The following is a 21,084-nucleotide window of genomic DNA, read 5'->3' as shown; positions in this document are numbered from 1 at the left end:
GGCGCATGGGATGGCGACCTCGACCAGTCCTGGGGCCGCTCACTTGTGGGTCGGGACTCCGGTGCTCTCAGTCCCAGGCTGGTCATCGGAGGCCGGTGGAGACCAGTTCTTCCCGCAGAGCGCGTTCCTCTCTCATTTCCAAGGGAGGAGTCGCCGGTAGACCCCTTGAGGCTCGCGGTTCTTCCTGCAGTGCCGCCCCAGTTGGAGCTGCCTGACGTCCACTGGAGCTGAGCTGCGGGTTGTGAGAACCACGTGGAGCCGCAGCTCAGCCTGAGCAGGAGAAAAGGGGCGGAGCTCCCGACTCCGCCTTTGCCACTCTCCACCCCTCTGGCCAGGCCAGTCGCAGAGGGTACAGCGGGGACGCTGGGTTGGCTGCTCATTCCCAGGGCCTCAGGCTGGGTCGCAACCTTGGGCACTTAGCCTCCCTGCCCCGGACCAGGAGACCACAATAGCTGCCTTCACTCGGTGCCAGGCTCAAGGCTCTCACTCATGCCCCCACCGCTCAGCGCAGGGACTCAGCCGGGTTGGGAGGGCGGCCGAATTCTCCCTCCAAAAGCACGGAATTTCTTAGCTTTCATTTTTTTTTCTTTACAATTCTGGAGTTTGCCTCAAAATCTTAATGTTCTTTTCAATGTTTTTAAAAAATATATTTGGGAGGCCGAGGCGGGTGGATCGCTCGAGGTCAGGAGTTCGAGACCAGCCTGAGCAAGAGTGAGACCCCGTCTCTACTAAAAATAGAAAGAAATTATATGGACAACTAAAATATATATATACAAAAAATTAGCCGGGCATGGTGGCGCATGCCTGTAGTCCCAGCTACTCGGGAGGCTGAGGCAGTAGGATCGCTTAAGCCCAGGAGTTTGAGGTTGCTGTGAGCTAGACTGACGCCATGGCACTCACTCTAGCCTGGGCAACAGAGTGAGACTCTGTCTCAAAAAAAAAAAAAAATATATATATATTAAAATGTCACTTGAGCCCAGGAGTTTGAGGTTGCAGTGAGCTATGATGATACCACTGTACTCTTCTAGCAAGACTCTATCTCAATAAAATAAAATAATAAAATATTTTAAGTTACAGATTTTTCACTCCCTCCCCAAAATGATCCAGAAAAATTGATGTTATAGGAAAATGGGCCATCTATATGGCCCTTAGATGTTTCTCCTTTCATTCTGGCAAATCTCTCAGCCCTATCTCTTTCTTCAATACTACTCCTCTCAGCATCTTCTTTTTTTTTTTTTTTTTTGAGACAGAGTCTCGCTCTGTTGCCCGGGCTAGAGTGAGTGCCGTGGCGTCAGTCTAGCTCACAGCAACCTCAAACTCCTGGGCTTAAGCGATCCTACTGCCTCAGCCTCCCAAGTAGCTGGGACTACAGGCATGCGCCACCATGCCCGGCTAATTTTTTGTATATATATATTTTAGTTGTCCATATAATTTCTTTCTATTTTTAGTAGAGACGGGGTCTCACTAGCATCTTCTTATCGTTATTTAGGAGATGTGGTCTTGCTGTGTTGCCCCGGTTGGTCTCAACTCCTGAGCTCAAGGGATCTCCTGCCTCAGCCTTCCAAGTAGCTGGGACTACAGGCAGGTGCCACCACACCCAGCTTTTCAACTTCTTTTACCCTCTTGTCCCAGGCAAGATTTGGAGAAAAAATCTGAAGGTTCAAGAACTGAAAGGAACCATCGCACAGGTGTCTTCCTTCCTCCTCCCCACTCTACTAGGATTAGACCTAAGGCCCTCCTTGCTCTTTGCAGCTTCCTGACTTGAAAAACCAGAGGAGTTTTCTAGGGGTGTTTCCAGCCCTGGGATCCAGAATTGTGTGAGACGACTGAATCGAGGCAATTAGGAGTCTTCTGGGACTTCAGCTGGGTGGCTCTTGAAGGGTTAGGGAAGGGCATCCAAGAAGGACAAAAGGCATAAGCAAAAATTCAGTGAGAATGTGAGCCAAATTCTCAGAGCATCAATGGCGCATACTGTTGGGGAGTCATGTGGAATGAATGCCATACTCCAAGGCATGGCAAGAGATTCCTTTGTCAGGAAGCCTCATATGTTGGCAAAAAGGAGAAGATGCCATGGGGGACAGGGCTTAGAAAACAGAGGCCTGGCTGGGTGATCAGGCCTGCAGGCAGGGGGGCAGTACCCAGAAGCTGGTCAGTGGTGGTGAAAGGCACTTGGTGCTACTGGAGACCAGTGAATATGAGAATATGTGTTCCCAAAACCAGACACACTGAAGTTTGAAATCCACCTCCAACACTTACCAGCTGTATGACCTTGGGCAAGTTGCTTAATTTCTCTGAGTTTGCTCATTTGGAGCAATTAATGGAAATAATAGTACCTAGCATTGTTGTGATTAAATGAGATAGAGTAAGTGTTCAGTAAATAGTAGCTGTTTGCTATTGTAGTTATTGTTGTTTTTTCCTATCTCATTATACAATGCCAGTGGTACCTCCTAGATGGTGGTGTGTGGCCTGCTAGAGGGATGAGGACAGGGATGAAACTGGCATGGGTCAAAGGACAGACAGCCTTGTCAATGTGAAGTTCAGTAATGGCCCAGAAAAAGCCTTGGCTCACTCCTATCATTTCCTCTTCATTCTCACTCTCCCTTATCTCCAGGCACAGTGGAAAGAGTGGGGACTGCCACAGGGGAAGGGTGCCCTAGCTTCTGCCCAGCCCCATTTTATTGCTCACTTACAAGATGGCCTTGGGCAATGCTCAGCTTTTCCTGTTTCCCAAACTAGGAGTGTGATGCCAGCTCTGCTTCCTCCCCAGATCCCTCATGATGAACAGGATGATGCTGAACCCTGGTCTTGTGCTGGGGTCCTACATGACTGCAGGGATGATGAGAGACTAGACAGTGGAGCTAGAGGCCCTCATTTGCCCTCCCCACCAATGGGAAAGTGTCTCTCTAGACTGTGCTGAGACTTCTCAGGGTGCACAGTGTGTGCAGCCAGGGAGTTACAGCCTGGTAAGAGGCCCAGGTTTTAGCCTGTGAACCTGGGCCTGGCTGTGTAGGGCCAGGGCTGGTACAGATGGTGGCTCTTTTTTTTTTTTTTTTTTTGTTGAGACAGAGTCTCACTTTGTTGCCCAGGCTAGAGTGAGTGCCGTGGCGTCAGCTTAGCTCACAGCAACCTCAAACTCCTGGGCTTAAGCGATCCTACTGCCTCAGCCTCCCGAGTAGCTGGGACTACAGGCATGCGCCACTATGCCCGGCTAATTTTTTCTATATAGATTTTTAGGTGTCCATATAATGTCTTTCTATTTTTAGTAGAGACGGGGTCTCGCTCAGGCTGGTCTCGAACTCCTGACCTTGAGCAATCCACCCGCCTCGGCCTCCCAGAGTGCTAGGATTACAGGCGTGAGCCACCGCGCCCGGCCCAGATGGTGGCTCTGACCTGGCTGGCTGTGGGGCCAGGGTAGATAAAGCAGCAAGCATTATGGGGTCACAAAAAGAGAGACTGCAGTAGGATCAGAAATAACAGGCACAGTACGGCTACTCCCCTCTAGGCCTGAGCACTGGGAAGGCACTGGGAGGGCCCTGGTTTTGGTGGTGGATTCTTGGGGAACTTGATAATAGGGCTTTGTGAGTGCTGGGGCAGAATGAGCTGTCTTGACTCTTCAATAGTCAGGGGCCCAAGTGAGCAGCCTAAAGCCTCCAGGCCTTTGGTCCAGCCACAGGGGTTTCCACTCAAGAGCCCCAGGTACAGACAGAGGGAGCAAAACAGGATCCCTGGCCCCTGACTTCCCACCTACTCCCAAGGGAGAGGGCAAGGTTTCTGGAGGCTAAATGGGGGCTGTCTGATAGGAAAGGGCGATTTTGGCTGGGCATGGTGTGCTTGACTTTGACCCGGGGCACAGACTGGTCTCTGAAGAGGCGGGCTCGGAGAAGAAGTGCTAGAGGATGTTGGTCTCCGTCGCGGCCGGAATCCACTTCCAGCAGCTCTGCTGGCGTCCGGGCCGTGACCCACGGTTCCCTTACAGTCAGGACCCTGCAGAACTTTCGCAAAATGGGTTCTCCAAGCCTGGCCGCGACTGGGGCTGCTGGGGCTACGGGTGCTGAGGGTAGGCGCACAGGTGGAGACGCAGGAGAACCGGCGGACGCCACGCGAGGGCGCGCGCGGCCAAGGGGCAGGCTGGGGGTTCCGCTGGAGGCTTCCCGCCGCTCCCGCCTCTACAGCGGTCGGGTCCGCAGAAATGGAGGCTGCCGGTGGAGGGCCCAGGAGCCGAAGTCGTGGAGCCGCGTCCCTGCAGCAGCTCTCGGCCCAGGCCCGGCGGGTGACCGAGGGACGCTCCCCTTGCTCCGAAATCCTGACCCTGTCCCCTCCCCTCTCTCGCCTGTCCCAGCCTCCTCCCCGCCCCCTTCCGGCGGAGGCGGCCCCGGAAGCTCGCGCCTCTCCGGACACGCCCCTGCCTCGCCCCCAAGCGTCTCCGTCCGTTTCTCGGCTTGTGCAGGGCGTGACATTTTACTACAGGTGACCCAGAAAAACCTCACAGAGAAGGTAACATTAAAAACATTTTTTATGGACTACAGTGAACACTGTTTGGGTGGGGGGGCACACTTATTGCTGTGACTCAGGCGTTACAGAAGCGATCCATGTAACCCAAAACATTTGTCCCCCCTTAATATTTTGAAATAAAAAAACCCAACATTCTTATTACGGCACAATACACATAATATTTACCATATTAAGTATCTTTAAGTGTAGAGTTTAGTGGTATTAAGTACATTCGTATTGCTCTGCAACCATGACTAACGTCCATCTATAAAACTCTTTTCATTTTCCCCAACTATAGTAAAACCCATTAAACAATAATTTTCCGTTTTCCCCTGGCCCCAGCCAACTACCAGTCTATTTTCTGTCTCTATGATTTTGACTACTTTAGGAACCTTATGTAAGTGGAATCATACAGTATTCGTCTTTTTTATGACTGGCTTACTTCACTTAGCGTACTGTCCTCAAGGTTGTGGTAGCTTGTGTCAGGAGGTGAGGGAGCAGCCAGATGGCTCTCTGGGGAAGAGGGTTCTTTCCCAGTAGAGGAGTAAGTGTAAAAGCCCTGAGACAGAAATGGGGCTGGTGTGTTAGATCAAAAGGCCAGTGCAGCTGGAGGAAGATAGGGAGTGGGGACAGTAGCAGTGATAAGCTAAATCTTGTAGCACTTTAGGACTTTGGCTTTACTGTGACTGAGATAGGAAGCCATTGGAGGGTTTTGAGCAGAGGTGACAAGCTTGGCCTCCACATTTCCACTGAACCTCTCTGGCTGCTGTGTTGATAATAGGTTGGAGGGGAGCAAGGGCAGATTAGGGAGGCCAGTGAGGAGGCTGTTGCTTGGAATATTGTCTGGAGGACTAGGGAAGGCTTCCCAGGGGAAGGGACTTTTCAACTATCGGAAAGTCCAGTAGGAATTGACAAGGGTGTGTTTATGCCTAGAAGGCAGGCATGGAGTGAAGTGTTCCAGGTGAAGGGCACAGCTTTTGCGAAGGTCTGGAGGCTTCATTGGCAATTGTCAGTCACCAAATCCTTCCCTAGACTGGGAGATTCTTGGGGAAGAGGTGGGTTTTCAACTCAATAGACCCAGAGCAGGGTCTTCTCCAGGTCTCTGGGGGCCCTAGCTAGATATAGAAGGGGATTGAACTATCTGTTGGTATTTACTTTAACTTACTGCCACCAAATCCAGAGACCTGCTGAAAACACCCTCTCCTCTTCTGCCACGACGAAGGAAGAATCCCACCTGGCTAAGACTACACCAAGGTGTCACCTAAGTTCACATCATCCATGAGCCTGCTGAACTGATCTTCCTCTTTCTTCTGTATCTTCACTCTCTCTCTTTTAAGAGAGATTCTCAGGTCTTTCTCACCTGAAAAAAGGACAACCACCAAAAAAAAAAAAAAAAAGAGAGAGAGAGAAATCTCTCCCTCTATTCTGCTTATCTCTACAACTGTTGTTTTACCTTTCTCCTCCCCTTTGTAGCAAACTTCTAAAAATTAGTTTTTAAAGATATATACAGGCCGGGCGCGGTGGCTCACGCCTGTAATCCTAGCACTCTGGGAGGCCGAGGTGGGCGGATCGTTTGAGCTCAGGAGTTCGAGACCAGCCTGAGCAAGAGCGAGACCCCATCTCTACTAAAAATAGAAAGAAATTATATGGACAGCTAAAAATATATATAGAAAAAATTAGCCGGGCATGGTGGCGCATGCCTGTAGTCCCAGCTACTCGGGAGGCTGAGACAGGAGGATCGCTTGAGCTCAGGAGTTTGAGGTTGCTGTGAGCTAGGCTGACGCCACGGCACTCACTCTAGCCTGGGCAACAGAGTGAGACTCTGTCTCCAAAAAAAAAAAAAAAAAAAAAAAAAAAGATATATACATTATATAAACTTCATTGTACGTGCTCAAAATAAAAATCCAAACATACCAAAAAACATAAAATGAAGAGTAAGGTTCCCCTTACCCTGACCACCCTGCAGAGGTAACTAACCATTAAGAAGAGTTTCTCATGTATCTTTTTTTTTTTTTTTTAGCATTTTCTGTGCATTCATACAAACTTATATATGGCTATCCTGTGTTCTTAATGCATCTAGTCTTGGATGTATTTCCATTTCATTATATATAAATCTACCATGATCATTTTAATGACTCTGTAATAGCTTGTTGTATGGATATGTCATAGTTAATTTAATGGTGTTAAAATGTTCCTACTGAGGAACATTTTAGCTGCTGTATTACATTTTAGCTGTTTATAAAATGCTGCAGTAGGCCAGGCTCATGACTGTAATCCTAGCACTCTGGGAGGCTGAGGCGGGAGGATTGATTGAGGTCAGGAGTTCGAGACCAGCCTGAGCAAGAGTGAGACCCCATCTCTACTAAAAATAGAAAAATAAGCCAGGTGTGGTGGCTTGCATCTGTAGTCCCAGCTGCTTGGGAGGCTGAGGCAGGAGGATTGATTGAGGTCAGGAGTTCGAGACCAGCCTGAGCAAGAGTGAGACCCCATCTCTACTAAAAATAGAAAAATAAGCCGGGTGTGGTGGCGTGTGCCTGTAGTCCTGGCTGCCTAGAGGGTTGAGGCAGGAGGATGGCTTGAGCCCAGGAGTTTGAGGTTGCAGTGAGCTATCATGACGCCACTGCACTCTACCCAGGGCTACAGAGTGAGACTCTGTCTCAAAATAAATAAATAAATAAATAATTAAATGCCTCAGTAGACATCTTCTCTGTGGGTCTTTGTGCACATGTGAAGTACATTTGTAGACTAATTTCTTGGATGTAGAATTGTTGGGGTAAAGCCTATGTGTATTTTAAATTTATGGTTATACCTATTTACACTCCCACTGGTGACTTGTGATAGTTTAGCCAAATTACCTATACTCCCTTCCTCTTCACCTCTCCACCTCCTACTTATCCACAGCTCATTCTTTCTTTCTTTTTTTTTTTTTTTAGGAGACAAAGCCTCACTCCATGGCCCGGACTGTAGAGATGGTGTCTTGCTATATTGCTCAGGTTGCTCTCAAACTCCTGACCTTAAGCAATTCTCCTGCCTCAGCACAATTCATTCTAATTTGGTTTCTCTCCATCACTCTACCTTAAAAGGCTCTAAGGTCACCAATGATCTTCATGTTGTCCAGTGGATAATTTTCAGATCTCATCTCACTGCCTTTCAGAAAGTCTTTGCACAGTCGACCACTCTCTCGTTTCTGAAACGTTCTTGTCCCTGATTTTGTAATGCCATGCTCACCTGGTTTTCTTCTGCCATATTAGCCCTCTTCTGCTCACTTTTAAGTGTTGGTGCTGCTCAGGGCTTCCGTTACCATCTACGTGCAGATGGTCCATAAGTTAAGTCTCCCTTCCTAACCTTTATTCAACTGCTTATTTGCTATCTTGACTTGGATGTCCCAAAGGCACCTCAAATCCATCATGTCTAACATTGTCCTCCCTCTTCCCATCTTCCCATGTCCTTCCCTGTCCTCCCTGTCCTTCCCATCTCAGCAGCTTTGCCACTGCCCTCCCAGTGTCCTAGCCGGAAACCTGCAGGTCATTTTTGAATGACCTCCCTATCCCTCAACCCTCTCCTCCAGTCATTCGCCATGGCCCTGCCCATTCTATTTCCATAATATCTCTCAAACCATCACATCTCTCTTCCTCCCCTTGTCACCACCTAAATCCAGGTCACTATTGTCTATACCACCCGGACACTGAAGTCACCTAACTGCCTCTTGGGCTTTAGACTTGCTACTCTTTAAATCGAGCTCCATGCTGCAGCCAGAGTTAGCTTTGAGAAATGAAGACCTAATTCTGTTACTGTCCTACTTTTAAAAATCCTTTGATAAGTTCTGATCACACTTAGGGTAAAGACAGAAACTTTTCTCATAGCTTATTAGGCCTTGACAAACTATCCACATTTTTTGTCACCACTATCTCCCTTCCCCATACTGTAATGAGTTTCTTGAAAGTTTCATGTTCCTTCCCACTCAGAGCTTTTGTCTTTGCTGTTCTTTTGCCTGGAATATTTTCCTTCCCTACTGCCTTGATCTGGCTAACAGTTTCTCAACCACTAGGTCTCTGCATACATTTCACTCTCCTGAGGATACCTCCAAAGACCCTGGAGACCTATGCTCATAGCCTAACACAAGGGTTGGCACTTGTTGAGAGCTCAATAAATATTTATTAATGAACCAACTAAGGCCTTACAGTCCAACTGGGTGATTCCCAGACTGCAGTTTTCATATAACCTCTAGGTGTCACCCTTGGCCTCAGTTGAACCAGGTCTTGGCTGGGGGCTGAAGGAAGGGCTGAGTGGTGCCCAGCCTGGTATATCCATCCAGCAAACTGGGCAGGATTATGGGAAGCCCAGCTTCTTCTCTCAGGTCTGACACCTTCTTCATCCACCCTGGCCAGCTGCCCTGATAGGGTGACCAACCATCCCAGTTTTCCCAGGGCTGAAATTTCAGTGCTCCAAGGACAAGGAATTTTCAGTGCTAAAACTGGGACAATCCCAGGAAGTTGTGAGACTTAGTCACCCAACCACAGACAGAGGGGACAAAACCCTCATGTCTGCCTCAGACCAAGATCTGGGTCCAGCAAGAGCACTTGGCTCCAACCCAGCCAAGCCCCTCACAGCAACATAACTGGTGGGTGGACCCTGCATGCAGCCTGCTGGTTGTAAGAACTTAGGGAGCATCCTTCCTCCCTTCCTTCCTCCTTCCTCCTTCCCTCCCTTCCTTAAAAAAAAAAAAAGAAAAAGAAAAGAACTTAGGAAGCAAAAGTATATACACTTTAAATGAATATAAAGAGACCCACCTTTGTCTGGCCATAGCCACCATTTAGCAAGTGCCACTGGGTATAACACTTATACGTGTTGTTTCTATTCTTCATAGAAACCCTAAGAATATAGATTCCCTTTCAGAAATGAGAAAACTGAGACTCAGAGACGCTAAGTGACCAACCCAAGTCACACAGCTGTTAAGTGACATGACAAAATTCAAACCCATGTCTGTCCAACTACAGAGTTCCTGCTATTTTCACTGAACCTGCAGCCTGGCCATTTTCCTGCTGTTCTGGTCTTCATTTGGGAGCCCAGGGATGTGAGCGGGAGGTGCAGGTGGAAGGAGTTGAGGAAGAGGGACCGTGATCAGGGCTTGGCAGGGTTGTGGGGAGCAGAGTCGGGGGGGCGATGGGCACATGGCATTGACAGCTTTCCTGTCCACACATGAGTGGGCTCTGCTGCCTTGAGCTAGGTGTGGACATACCCTAGGACATCCATTATCCCGACACCAGGCTGTGTCCTCACTGAGGAGCCAGGCCTGTGTTTCCCAGAGTCCAGGATGGACCCTGCCAGCTCTTACCTGGTTGCAAATGGACATCTGGACACGGGACAGGCACAGGGAGGAGTCATCAGGAGCTCACCATAAATGGGAGGAACATGTGAGGGGTCGGGGGATGGGGGGCTGTGGCAGGGTCACGCTCAGGGAGTGGCTGCAATTCATGGTATAGCCAGGCTCCTCTCCTTCCCAGAGATATTGTAAGGCTAAGTTTTCCTTTGCCCCGGAGGTCATTTGGGAGTCGAGCTGCTTTTGAATACTAAACAAGAGTTGGTTGTGTAGGGGTATGGACTGAAGCCTGGCTGGGATGGGCAGGGTTCAGAGCCCTGATGGGCACTCATTGGTCTGGCTGCTAGATGTCCACTCCACGGGAGGTGTAATAAGCAGACTCTGGGAGTCCTTCGGATTAGAAAACAAAATATAAACATCCCTCAGTCATCTTAAGATCTCTGGCAGGAAGCTGCTATGCAAATACAACGGACTTTGAGCTATACAGGTTCACTGCATTTCCCTGGTGATGTCCAAAGGCTCCTGGGTGCAAAATCTGTCCTGGGCCACCTTAGCCTCAGGTTTGCCCAGCCCCTGGACCTGGTATGAGCTGTTCTCTGTGGCCAGTTTCTGCCCCCCCGTGGCTCCAGTCTGCCAGCCAAGTCATCAGACAGGTGGAGCTTGAGCAAATGCTCATCAGAGCTGTGTCACATCTCTGTCCGTCCCCAGCTGGCCTTCTACTTTCTACCAGAGAACTGAGCCTTGTACATTCTAGGGCAGGCTGGGGGCCTGGGCATAATTCAGGGCTGGAGAAGGTGAAAACCATTGATTAAGCTTCCTTGTGCTCAGGACGCCTCTATCCTTCATTCTGAAAACACGTAGTGTGTTCCAACTGTGACCAAAGGGAAGAGGGATTTGTGAGACAGCCATCAACAATTTGCCATTCCATTGATATGGGACCTTTTGCCAGGAGGTCATGGAGTACAGTGGCTTGGTGTAATAGAATACATATGACTTTAGGGTCAGACTGAATTGGGTTCTGCTACTTTCTTGCTGGGTGACCTTGTAAAAGTTACTCAACCTCTCTGAGTCTTGAGTTCCTCAACTTATAAATAAGGATAATAATAATATCTATGTCACAAGTTTGTTTTGAGGTCTAACTTTGCTGATCAATGTGTATAAAAGTCCTAAATCTAGCATATAAAAATACAAGGATAACATTGGAAAAATAAAATAAAAACACAATATTGATTGAGTGCTTATTATGTGCCAGGCCATGTTTAAGTGCTTTAGAAGCACAGTGTGAACTCATGTAGCCCTGTGGGTTGTATACGTTCGTTGGCTGTGCTTGTGCTTTATAGACAGAGTCTGAGACAGGAGAGCTTCAGTAACTGGCTCGAGGTCACAGAGATGGTAAATGGCAGAGCCAGGATTTGGGCTCAGGCAGTTAGGCTCCAGCTCGCATGTGCTTAGCTACCAAGCCATGGAGCCATATGGAGTAGGGCTGAACAAAGAATAGCTATTCTGATCATTGTAATTTAGCATTAAGTGCTTTTTATATCCATGGTGCTAAGTGTTAATTATTAGCATATTTGGATGCAACGTTTATCCTCTTTGTTCGTATTTTTTTCCATAGCCATGGCAACAAAGGGCCCTGTGCTCACTATAGCAGAGCATCCTGCTTTTGTCTGATCCAGCCCGGTGCATTAGTCTCTGCAAACAACAAAAGATGTGGCCACCCGGCCGCCTGCCCCTGCCCCCACCAGCGCAGTAATGGAGGCTGAGGCCTCCCCAATTGAGCCGAGCCATGAGAGCAGCAGACAGGTACAGATCAGCAGACCCTGAGCAGGGCTCACAAAAGAGAGGTCATGCTTAATAAACCTGATCAATTCCTTTGAGCAGCAACAATGCAAGTGGACAGCGGTGAAACAAGGAACAGTAATTCATCCTGATTCCAAGGCACAGGAGCATAGCGAAAACCAACAGAGTTTGTGGAGTTGCTGCTGGGGCCGGGAGGGGTATGGTGGGGCTCAGTCGTGGGGCAGCCGGAAGGAAACTCAGTGAGGGGGAGAGTTAGCCCGGAGCAGGGACAGAGTGCAAACTGCCCAAGCCATCTAACCAAGACACAGATCTGACCAGGATATTTTTCCTGCTGAAACCCATCCAGTGTCTTGCCAAAACCTAAATATGGTAATAATGTGGACAATAGTAGTTGCATTTATTTGATATTTTATTATGTACAGGGTGCTTTACAGAGGAGGAAACTGAGGCAGAGAGCTTAAGTAACCTGCCCCAAATCACATAGTTATTAATATACAACTGGGATGCCAACCCTGTTTGCTGTTCCAGGCAGACCCAACTACAGCTTGGGTCCATCTGTAACAGTGGTCAATGATACATCTCTTCCGTCAGACAGGAAGCCCCTCCGTAGCAGGGACCATAACTGGTTCAATCCCTGCTCCTCGAGCCTTCCAGTAGATTTGGAGATGCAGAAACTCTAGGTTCCCTGTGCTTCTCCCTCTGCACGCTCTCCCTGGGTTGTAAGCTCATCCACGCTTTCAGCTTCAATTCCCACCTCCTGAGGGATTCTGAGCCGGAACTACCCCACCAACTTGTATCTTGTGAGAGATACAATATTTAAGAGATAATAAGTGACTATTGTTGTTTTAAACCTCTAAGTTCTGGGGTAATTTGTTATGCAACAATAGATAACTAATATAATAAGATAGGTTTTCAGTGAATACTGAATGAATGAATCAGCACATTCATGAACATTCTTTGTTTCCTTTTGGTTTGACATTGTCTTAGTCCATTTTATGTTGCTCTAACAAACAGAATACCACAGACTGGGTGGTATTCTGGGTGGTGGGTATTCTGGGTATACCGAGTGGTATTTAAAAAGAACGAACATTTATTTCTTATAGTTCGAGAGGCTGGGAAGTCCAAGATTGAGGGGCTCATATCTGGCAAGGGCCTTCTTGCTTTGTCATCTCATGGTGCAAGGTGGAAGGGCAAGAGAGTGCGCAGGAGAGCAAGAAAGCCAGACTCACTTTTATAACAACCTGCTCTGGAGATAACTAACCCACTCCCGTGATAACAACATTACTCCATTGATGACGGCAGAGCCCTCAGGACCTAATCACCTCCTATCAGGCTCCACCCCTCAAGACTATTGTACTGGAGATTAAATTTATAACACATGAACTTTGGGGGACACATCAAACCATAGCAGGCATAAATCAGTAATTCTTAAATGTAGATTTTTTTTACCCAATATTTAAGGCAGTAGTTGACTTATATTTCATTATATGCTTTGACCAAAAGTTTGTACCTTTGGGGTTAAAAGAAGCCAAATATTTAAGGGTCATCAACCACTGCAACTGCTTTGTCTTTGCCTTTGTCAGCGGACCCTGTGACTCTTTTCAGCCTCATGGAGGACAAAGAGAGAATTTTCACAGGGAGTGTTGACCTGGTAAGATGTAACATCCACTATTTCCTGCTGGAGCCCAGCACAGAAGTAGTGCCTGGCACAAACACAGCAGGCACCCAAAAAAGTATTTGTTGAGTAAATGAATGAGTGAATAAATCTCTTTACTCATCATAAACATTCAGATGTTAAATGCTATTCCAGTTGGCTAAGTAGGAATGAATGTGTAACTAACGCTGTCTGGCAGACACAGGAAAAGTCTGAATTATGTAGCATCCGTCTGACAAATACAGTGAGCTACTGTGTTATTGCTTGTTTGCTCATGTTTACATGTTATTCACAAAAATATAATTTTTGTTTTACAACTGTGTGGTGAATTAGGGGTGCGGCTTATTCTGTGGACTGGCTCACTCAACATCTGCTCCAGTCTCATTACACTGTGTCTTCCTGCAACACAGAGATGGAAAAGCTTAAACTACATTTCCCAGACTCCTCTCCTTTGCTGCCAGGGTTCTAAATGAGACTTTTAGGTTCCTTCAATCAAATGCATTCACATAGAACCTGAAAATAAACTGAGTTAAGCGGGGAGAAAGAGAAGGAGAATTTGAGGCATCTATCTTTCTGGTCCCAGTGGTCATAGAGCAGTTTGGTCTGGACCTGGAAGTGCAAGTGATGGTACCCTAATTTGGCAGGTAGCTTCCTGAAGTGGAAGAGGTGCATGATTCCAGAGCTAGTGGCCACTGGTAGTTTCCTGTTCTTGGAGAGAGCAACAGCTTCCTTTATAGGCCATTCTCTTTAGCCCATCTAATGATAGTGTAAGTCATTTAATACCTTGCTGTACAAAGCAGTAGCTTTTTCTTCTCTGCCACTGAGCCCTAACTAAAGTAAGGGGCTGGGAGTTACTATACAACTGACAAAATGATTTATTACTATGTAGATTATTAGATACAGATGTAATTTAGTATTTATGAAATTTCACATACTCTTGTCAGGGAGATCCAGTTTCAAATGAAAATATATTCTTCTGCAATGATCTATAAATTGATTTTTTTAAAAAAATTCTACCAAATTTGAATTCTATTGAAGTACTCTTTTATTATTTGCTAATGCTGTTAGGACTGTGGTTTACATGCAACAGAAGTATATTAGATTTAAGCAAAACAAAAAAAATGAATTTACGTAAGGATCATCTCACAACACCCCCGAGCCAGGAAGTAGCCAGACCTCAGGAATGGCCTGGAGCAGGGCCTGCAGTGCTCTAGAGCAGCTAAGAAGCCTCTTACCAGCTCTCACCCTGGTATCTCTCTGCGTATCTCCTTCATTCTTTCTCATTAGTAACTTTCTCTGTATCCCGATACACTGGGTAAAAAAGTAAACCTTCTTCTGCACATTAATATATCCCCCATTTAAAAGGACAGACTGGCAGAGTGAGGCAGGAATCTCCTAGACTCTATTCCAGAATCTTGAGGAAATTCTATGAGTCTATGAATGTCTATGAATGTGTTATAAATGTCTATGAATGTGTTATAAATCATGCTCCTTGGGAGCCAGTCAGCTGGAGGCTGGAGTCTGAGTCCTGTTGTGGGAACTTGGCAGTGGGTGCTCTGCTCCTGGAACCATATAGGTTGTGGGTGGGGAGGTGGGTCTGCAGGTAGGGGAAATTACCATATACTGTCTGAGGGAATTATCGGGCACTCAGGAGATAAGCTCATGAATGGCAATTACAAGAATGATATATTGATTTTACGTATATTATTAGACCAGGGGAGGCAAACTACAGCCCACAGGTCAACTCTGGTCGGCCCCCTGTTTTGTAAATATGGTTTCATTGGAACACAGCCATGCCCATTTGTTTGCATATTGGCTATGACTGTGTTCGTTCTAGAATGGCAGAGTTGAGCAGTTGCAGCAGAGACGTACAGTTCACAAAGCTTACAATATTTAGTATCTGGCCCTTTACAGAGAAAAGTTGTTGATCTTTTGCTTAGACCCTTGATGCTCAAGAGGAGATCCATAAGCCAGCAGTCTCAGCATCACCTGGGAGCTTTTTTTTTTTTTCACCTGGGAGCTTGTCAGGCCTCTACCTGGAATATTGAATCAGAACTAGCTTTTAAGCAAGATCCCCAGGTAATTCAGAGGCACATTAAAGTTTGAGAAGCACTGCATTGAACTCATCAGTGGGCAAACGAGCAATACTATTGAAACTTTCATTTCACAAAGCCTCTTTTAGCCTGTGGGACAAAATGTTTACTGGCTGTATTTGTTTAAATAGACTTTTTATTTTATAATAGTTTTAAATTCATAGAAAAGTTGCAAAAATAGTGTAGAGAATTCTCATAAACCCCTCACCCAGTTTCCCCTATTGTTAACATCGTATATTACCATGGTACATGAATCACAATTAAGAAACCAACATTGGTACATTACTGTTAACTAAACACTTTATTAGAATTTCGCCAGTTTTTCCCCCGAAGTGTTTCCTTCTGTTCCAGGCTCCTATTCAGGATACCACGTTGTATTTAGTCACCATGTTTTCCCAGCCTCTTCTGGTCTGTGATAGTTCTCCACTTTCCTGTTCTTGATGACCTTGAGAAGCATTGGCCAGGGTTTTTTTGGTTTTTGCTTTTTTTGCAAATGTCCCTCAATTTGGGTTTGTCTGATGTTTTTCTCATAGTTAGACTAGGGCCATAGGTTTTTAGGGAGGAAGACCACAGAGGAGCAATGCCATCCATGTCAAGGGTACATGCCATGAACGTGACTTATCACTGATGATGTTAACCTCGATCACCTACCTGAGTTAGTGTTTGTCAGGTTTTTTCACTGAAAAGTTCCCCCGAACTCATACCTCCACGATTCCTTTCTTGCTGCATTTTAAAATATTCAAATGGAATAAAAATTAAATGGAAAGTTAAATGAAGCTTCATTAAATACCATGGGGAAAACTATATTATTGCAACTTAGGTTATTCATTTTATTGACCAGAAGATTGTCATAAAGAAATTGGCATTACTTTTTATATATTAATATTTTAACGTTTGGGCATATTTGGTCTTACCACTTTTCCTGGTTTTAACTACCACCTATAAGCTGATGACTCACAATTTTTTTTTTGTTTGAGATAGAGTCTCACTCTGTCCCCCAGGCTGGAATGCAGTGGCCTCATCACAGCTCACTACAACCTCAAATTCCTGGGCTCAAGCGATCCTCCTGCCTCAGCCTCCTAAGTAGTTGGGACTACAGGTAAGTGGCACCATGCCCGGTAATTTTTCTCTTTTCTGAAGAGATGGGGTCTTGCTCTTGCTCAGGCTGGTCTCGAGCTCCTGGGATCAAGTGATCCTCCTTCCTTAGCCTCCCAAAGTGCTAGGATTACAGGCATGAGCCACCACTCCCGGCCCACTCACAAATCTTCTGCAGTCCTGACATCTGCCTGGATATACCACATAATGTATGCAAGCTCCTGCTAAATACTTCCTCTCTGATGTCTCAGAGATACTTCAAATTCAATGTACCCCGCGCTGAACTTTCTGTACCCCCTCCCTCACTCCCTGCATGACACATTTCTTCTCCTCCAATGTTCTCTAGCTAGTAAATGGAACCAAATCTACCCATTTGCCCAAGCCAAAACCCTACCCTCCACCTCACAACCTGAGTGATCTTTCTAAAACACAAAGGTGTCTATATTACCACTGCTGTAGCTCATCCACGGCTTCTGTGTCTCTCTTTGGTCTCATCTTTTACCACTCCTGGGCTTGTCCTTTACCCTCCTGAGTACCAAATGTCTGTGCTTTATGCCTCTGTGTCTTTGTTCAGGCTGTTACCCTGCCTACAGAGTTCCCTCCTCCACCTCTCTGTGCCCACTGTCTTCTCATCCTGCAAGACTCAGTCCAGGCATTTTCTCTTGGTAAACTTCAAGGCCCCTTGCCCCATTCGGTCTTCCCCACCAGGTTGTGAGCTCCTGAGGGCAGGAAACATATATGGTTCATCTGTGTAGCCCCCCACCACCCCTCTCTGCTCAGCACAGCTCCTGCCAGTCATACTGAAGTTGCTCAGGAAATGTTTGGGACTAAGCCGACTTCCATTGTGCTCCTATGACACTTAGAGCAGTTATTACATTTTATTAGAATTATTAGTCAAAATGCCTGGCTCCCTGCTGAGGAGGTGAGTGCCAGGAAGAAAGTCTGAGTCTTATTCATGCTAAAGGCCCAGTGTTTGGAACATAATAGGTGCTTAATAAGTAATGAGTGTTTGTTGGATGAATGATCAGAGCAGGAACATTTAAAATCAAATTACTCGTTTCATAACTCTCCAACCAAACATTGGCCAAACCATCCTAAGGGCAGTTTGGTCTTCTTTGTCAATCTACTTAAGTAAAAAATATATAGCTGAAAGTGGTATAAAAATGGCTAAACAGGTAATATAAGCATTGCTAAGTGAAAAGTTTCAAAGCTAGATTATTTCTGGCAAAGGTAACATCTGTGACATGCATCAATTTAGCTTAGCCAGGTACAGTAATATGCCATTAGATAGTATTAATCCCATGCCTAAAGCAATGCTCTTTAGAAAAAGCAAGACAGGCAACTAAAAAGTTTCAAACTCCACCAACTGGAATCAGGAGCACCCCCACAATTCAGTCTAGAGGAGATTGAGAGTCAAGTACCCAGAGAAGGAGACTCGGGGTGTGCATAGGAGCGGAAGAGGGCAGAGCTGATGTAAGAAATACTGAGTAGAAGGAAGTCTGGCAACTGGGAGAGAAAGGAAGTAGTTTGACATTGAAAAGTGCCCATATAGGATGAGAACCTGGCAAGGGAGAGACAGGAGACTAATTGTTACAATAGATTCTGCCTGCCATTGTTTGTGCTTTGGAAATAAGTTGATGAGGTTTGGATTTAATAAACATTAAAATTCTAAGAACACTTAAGAACTGCCAAGGGAGGCTGTGGAGCGATCTTCGTAAGAGTAGATTTCTAAGGCTAGACTAGATACCCATCTATTATAGATGGGTTGAGACTACCACATCCATCCTGCTACCACAGAGAGAACTTCATGACCCTGCAGGTCTTTATTGCAGACTTCCGAAAGGTAGAGAGGTTAAATGATGCTAACTTTTGTTCTGCTGTTTCATCAGATTCCCTACTGTTAATTCAGATACAACTGACAAGCATTTTCTCTAAACAAAAGAAGAAATTTAATTGTTGGCCTTTTCATGCCAATTTTTAAAATTTCTTTTTCACATCAGATGGGAAATGAATTGCTGTCCAATTTTTATACACGTTTATGTACAGTTATTGTCCAATATTTACATACCTCTATACACAGTAAAATTCTCTGCTCCTGTTGTGTTATTAGCAGTCCTATTACCTCATGGTAATCAATATTATCATGCTTGCTTTGGCAGCACATATACTAAAATTGGAATGATACAAAGAAGATTAGCATGGCCCTGGCACAAGGATGACATGCAAATTTGTGAAGTGTTCTGTATTAAAAATTTTAAAACTTTGAAAAAGATAATATTATTTACAGTAGCCATATATTAACTCCTTTCTTTGCTGTTGGTTCAGAGAGACCTAAAGTGGCCAGGTCACAGTCTCACCTTTCAGTAAAGTGTACCCTAGTGGAATCATTCCTTCTTTTGGAACTAAAACCCCTAAACCTACAGAGCCCAAAGTTATAGGTATAGGAAACAAACATTTTCAAGTGAAATATTAGGGATGCTAGAGATAGGAGTAGAGAGGAGTATGTGTGGAACACAAGGGATTTCAAGGTAATTCTCAGTACTCTCACTTTTGGTGGTAAAAGTTAATGGAAAGATGCACAACTCTCATATCTACCCCTTGGCTCCCAGATCCAGGTATTCTGGCTAAGGGAAAAAATGGCACTGTATATTGATAAGACATTCTTGCTGTTGTATCTTAAGGATGCTTGAGGATGTTGGGACATGGACCCATTGATGCTCTTCCTTTGCCACAAAGTGAGCTCCTTGGTCAGAAGAGACACTGTGTGAAGTAACATGATAGTGAATTACGAATTCTATAAATATAAGGATGATGGTTTTACCAGAAGCATTTCAGGCCAGGAAGGCAAATCCATATTCAGAATAAGTGTCTATTTTAGCTAAGATCAATTGCTGCATTTCCATAATGGAAGGGGGCCAATATAACAAACCTGCCATGAGGTGGTTGGCTGGTCCCCCAGGGAATGGTATCATATCAAAGACTTGATGTTGGTTTCTAATGTTTGCAGGTTGAACACCCATCAGTGACTGTAGCCTTGGTAAGAGGAAGCCAATATTGATAATCCCATGCATATCTTCCATCCATGTCACCAGGGCCCCTTTGTTCATGAGCCTATTAATCAAGAATGGTGGGAGGTAGGGTGCTGGAAAAAGAGGCTGACTAATATCTACAGCATATGTAACATTGTCCACTTGATTTTTTTTTTTTTTTTTTTTTTTGAGACAGAGTCTCACTGTGTTGCCTTGGGTAGAGTGCAGTGGTATCATCATAGCTCACTGGACCCTCAAACTCCTGGGCTCAAGCGATCCTCCCACCTCTGCCTCCCGGAGTGCTAGGATTACAGGCTTGAGTCACTGTGCCCAGCCTGTCCACTCGATTGTTAAAAGCCTTCTCTGAAGTGGTTGCCATTTGGTGGGCATTCACATGGGATACAAATATTCTCATACTCTGTGTTCATTGTGAGAGGTCTATCCACATGCCTCTTACTCAGACTTCTTTCCAATCTCATTTCTTTTAAGTCACTGTTTGTTAACCACTGTTCTTGAAGTAGTGTAAATACACACCTCTGGCTATCTCTCCTTCCAGGCAAAGTAAACAACCAAGTGCATTGCTTAAAGTTATGTACATTGGGAAGATTTCCCGTTCATTTAGAGCCAACCCTGAGTGGGGCTGTGGGCTTTGGCCATTACTTTCAGATGGTACCCACCCCATACTGTGAAGACAGACTCATCAGAAAACCAGGCCTGGATTTTTTCTTCCTCATTTAACTAGTCATACACAGGCTGTAAAAGTGAGTTGAAGGACGGGAGTTAATGCAGCAGGAGTAGGTGCCATAGGAGTCTTGAGTCACCTGCTCATGCATCTCACTTGTATCTTCAGGACCAGCTCAAGACCAATATCATATATATGCTATATGGGATACAGATATGTATATACATATCTGTATCTCTCACTTCCAGTTGATGATGGAAGGCTGCTGTACCTGTCAAATTTATGGGTTGGAGGGTCATAGAATATCTAGCTCATGACAGGCAGCTCAGGTCACATGATAACATTTGATGTGCAGTGGTCACATTATTCAGTCTCTATGGGAGCTGTTTTTCATAAAAAGAATGCTCATCTGCAGAAGAAAGCATAACTTTGTTTCAAGATACTGATGGTTTAAGCTATGATTATCTTATTATGACATGGCAGAGGTTTTGTTTTATCTCTGTCTGCCACAGACACTTTGAACACCATTGGATCTGCTGGTCATATGGCCCTAGGAGCAGACCAGCTTGCCTGGAAGTCTAGGTCTGCTTCCTTTCCTTGATCTGGGCCCTATCTAAAACTGGCAGCCTGGTCAGCACGGTGGCTCATGCCTATAATCCTAGCACTCCGGGAGGCTGAGGTGGGAGGATTGCTTGAGGTCAGGAGTTCGAGACCAGCCTGAGCAAGAGCGAGACCCCATCTCTACTAAAAATAGAAAAAAATTAGTCAGTCAACTAAAAATAGAAACAAAAAATTAGCTGGGTGTGGTGGCTCACACCTATAATCTCAGCTACTTGGGAGGCTGAGGCAGGACGATCACTTGAGCCCAGGAGTTTGAGGTTACTGTGAGCTAGGCTGACGCCATGGCATTCTCTCCAGCC

The 21,084-nt window shown here is 45.7% G+C and overlaps 1 non-coding gene across 1 annotated transcript; it reads left to right on the top strand.

Annotated features, from left to right (window-relative positions):
• Positions 1-18,600: 18,600 nt before the first annotated feature.
• Positions 18,601-18,703, top strand: LOC138391062 (U6 spliceosomal RNA). The gene has a single exon (XR_011234703.1). It is a non-coding gene; the product is annotated as a U6 spliceosomal RNA (small nuclear RNA).
• The last annotated feature ends 2,381 nt before the right edge of the window (positions 18,704-21,084 follow it).

This window comes from Eulemur rufifrons, chromosome 8 (assembly GCF_041146395.1).
Source record: "Eulemur rufifrons isolate Redbay chromosome 8, OSU_ERuf_1, whole genome shotgun sequence".
Classification (NCBI taxonomy): Eukaryota; Metazoa; Chordata; class Mammalia; order Primates; family Lemuridae; genus Eulemur; species Eulemur rufifrons.
Note: the sequence above shows the minus strand (reverse complement) of the source record. Positions and strands in the feature narration are given on the sequence as shown.